The sequence below is a fragment of the Lactuca virosa genome, chromosome 5 (assembly GCF_052849685.1).
Source record: "Lactuca virosa cultivar CGN04683 chromosome 5, Lactuca_virosa_CGN04683_v6, whole genome shotgun sequence".
Classification (NCBI taxonomy): Eukaryota; Viridiplantae; Streptophyta; class Magnoliopsida; order Asterales; family Asteraceae; genus Lactuca; species Lactuca virosa.
The window spans coordinates 193667162-193671299 of NC_136430.1; positions in this window are offsets into that span (position 1 = coordinate 193667162).

Genomic DNA, 4138 nt, shown 5'->3' on the forward strand with positions numbered 1-4138 from the left:
AAATGAATATTTCACAGGGTATAACTTCTTGGGGACATCATGAAGAGGCTTAGGCGGGTTGTGGTTGTAGCCTCCAACTTTAAGGTAAATTGTTATTAACTTTTTTTTTTCCAGTAAATTTTGATAGATATTTGACTATGTCTGGAAATCCCAATGTAATGCCACTCTTGATGGTGAATGGGTGAAAATGTCTCTGATTGATGATGTTTCTATAAGGTTGGTCGCTGAATTCTGCCCTATTTTTCACTTAGTTCTGCCATCAATATATTTTTAACCAATTTCCTTAAGATGGTTTGTAAAATAAGAATTTTATGAGCCTTCCAATTGATTGAAGTGGCTGTCACATGGATACTACAGTTACATTTGCGAATATCTTTTCCATGGTTATATGAATTTACATAAAATGGTCACTGGTTAAGTAAAAATACAAACAATGACTGTTTTAGACTTTTTGGTAAATTTGGCCATATTTTTGTCATTTAGATGAATTAAAAAAAAAGAACTTTATAATGATATCAAAGTCTTATATCATTAATTTATAATTTTTTGGGGAAAAAAATAACAATTTTGACTTTCTTTAGTCAATTTGCCAATTTTTGTTCTTTTTGGTCATTTCAACCGGTTAAAAAGGAACAAAAAAACTTATACTAATATGAAGCAGTAATAACAAAAGTTCGATTTATTTTTGTGGTTCCAATGATCATTTTGGTGTTTTTGGACATTTTGGTTATTGTTACTATTTTTTGTTACTCTTAATTTGGACCACTTAAATCACATATGTTGAAATCTTCCCCGTTCTCTTGGTTTGATTTTAGGGTGACATTGACCGCCTAAATCTCCCATGTTCCATGACCAGGAACACCAAACACCCCTATTCTGTTAATATGCTTTTAGATCCTTGTATGTATACTCAGGATTTATGTCTCTGTTATCATGACTTAATGTGTTTGGTATTGTTCCTTTTGCATATTATTCTATTTCTTTGACAAAACTGACATTCCTATTCTGGTCCTTTGAACCTTTAGCTCATTATACATCAGTTTTGCATAAAAATGAATCTCTGATATGTATTTAATGTGATTATATGATAGGTTTTGGGACTTGATACACATGACACAACAACAATCAGTGGTAAATACTTTAACTATTTTTACAATCACCCCTATCTCTCTACTTACTCGAAGTATGTATCTGGATGTCAATGATTTATTGTATATTATTTCAAGCTTTTATTCTAAACCCATCAGTTATTTGAGTATATTAAGATTGTATGTGTGTAAGAATTTGATGAGTCTAACGCTTATAATGTTCACATGTATTTATGTGTTTTTTGTCATGTTAGGTGATGATGGACAAAAGTTGGCCTTCTGGTTATAATTAAACCTGTTTTTTTGGGTTTGGATACATACTGGTGTCGCCAAGACAAAAAAGGTATGAAGTTATGCTTTTGTTTCATATTCATGTTGTGTACGTTTACCTCATTTTTTGCTTCTCATGGCTAGCAATTAGAAGTTAATTGATATTTTTGTTTCTTTATAAAATATGGAATATGTTAGCTTATACACCTTATTGGGTTGCTATGAGGGTTATCTTTGAAACAAACCCTGATCACATTTTTATGTAAAGATAATTCCTCAGGCTTGATAAAATATAAACGATACACTCATAAAGGAAGTACTTAAAGATAATGCGTATTTGAGGTGTTTGTGGGGTGCAACAGTGTGAACATACTTAAGTGGGACAGATGGAAAAGTAAGTTGTTTTTCTGTGACTTATTCAATTTATTAACATTAAATCCATTTGCAATGTCATTATTTAAAATTTGATTGTTGCGACTGTTATACTGATAGGATCTATTGGTTTTCTGTATGTGAAGTCACTTCTATACATTTGCTTGAGTATGGTGTTGTCATCAAGAAACTGTTTTAACAGAAAAATTGGTTCTTGGATACAATGTTGTTAAAGGTAATAAATCTTTTGTATTCTCCATAACATCATATGAGATTTTGTTGCGACATGTAATTTTTTTTTCTTGCTAAGGTTATGTTTTTTGGATAATTGGTACTATTTCTTGGGACGTGTATTACGCAAATGTAATTTTAAATCTTTATTGTAATTGTATAATGTACCTCTTAATTTCAAGAAGTGGGTTTCTTTGTTTATTTATGACTTTATAATGGCTTGGTTGCTTTTTTTTGTTTTATTTTTTATTACTAAATGTTCAATGTTGAAATTAAAACTACGATCATAATTACATGACATAATATAAATGAAAAAAAAATAACAATGGGTGGCTCAAACAACCATTAAGTCTGTAATGGTTGTAAGTTTTCGATTTAAATTAAGCAATGCCAAGTACCTACTTTCAATTTCTTATGGATTAAATATATTAAGTATAGCAATGTTTAGGGCATGTGGTTATTGTAATCATCAACAAATTGAAAATGTGTTGCTATTAAGACCACCACGATTCGTAGTCTGCATACGTGACACTCACCCAACAAGTTAAGAAAAAAAAAGCATGACACTCACCCAACAAGTTATAAAAGAAAAAAAAATACAAGAAAAAAAAAACTATAACATTTTAAATTATTTAAATAAAAATTATTTGATACAAATAACTATATAAATAAGCCCAACATGTGGAAACTAAAAGTTTATTTCTTTATGTATTACAAGGGTTACAACTATTCGTTGCGGTAAACCGACCGATAACACTATATGCATAAAAAAACTAATCATCTTTATAACTAATTTTTGAAAGAAATTATTTGCACCCGTCGCTTAGCGCGGGTAAACGGCTAGCCATTTTAATCCTCTTTTTTCAAGTCCCTACTCACAAAAAAAAATTATACAAATCAAATTAGATACAAGAGTTAATATATTTGACTTATCATTTTGTGTTAGTCGTGCTTGACATTAACCAGAAACACAAACCAAACCAGAGAGCCAAGAACTTTACCGCATGAGTTAGCTCATCCAAGAAAAATAAAGTCTAACGAAAAAATTCAACGGCAGTGAACTATACATCAAATGTGATGTATAAAGAAGTGTTGCAAGATTAATAATACACAATCAACCATATGTTCATATACATTTATAAATTCTAACTTTTAATTTTTAATTTTTATTGATTTTGTTTCTGCTAACATGACTCTTAATCTTATTGATAATTGTTTAAATATAGAAAACTATTTGCGCAAAAAAACTAATCGCCTCTAGAAACTAATTAATTTCTGAAAAAACAATTTGCACCCGTCGCTTGGCGCGGGTAAACGGCTAGTATATATATATATATATATATATATATATATATATATATATATATATATATATATATATATATATATATATATATATATGGGTGGGTTGGTTGATTTTTGAAGGAAATTGTAAAATTTGATACCTTGTTGGCCACACCTTGAGTAGCAGCAAGCGCACTGACAATGTTCGCTAGTAGTTAAATATGAGGTCATCCAAACACAACATCGTAGATCAATGAAACGACCTATGAATTCTAAACGATCACTCTATAATCAATTGAATTATGTCAAATAAACTTACTCTATTGTAAAACAATTGAAGGGGCGAAATCAAACTGATTCGGAATAGCAAATGAAAATAAAGAGAATTTACATGAAGAAACAAACATATTGGTAGAAGCACCAAATGGCATGTGAAACACAAAACCTAGAAAGAAACAAAAGGAATACAAAACATACCACAAAATAGCAACGGCGCATACGATGAAAACGGAAAAGACAGGAATTCGAGGAACCGAAAGCAAGATTCGGGTTGAAACCATAGGAGATTAGACACATATAGACTCCCATTTGACAGAATTGTGGATTGTTTTTTCCTTAGAAATTGTTGCTGATAAAAAAATTATGGAAAACTTAGTAGCTTACAATCGAGATACATGATGAGGGTTAGGGCATGAATGAGATAGGATTCCTTCACAGGGGGACGACTTTCAATATATTTAACCGAGAAGACGGAGCAGGATGTTGCCGGTGGTGGTGCATCGGCGAAGCACAGAGTAGCGAAGAAGCCAAACAGTGAAGCTTTGAAGCGAGTTCTTCCACTGGTGCCAGTATGGAGGAATTGGAGATCGTAGCGGTGGAGAAGGTGGAAAGAA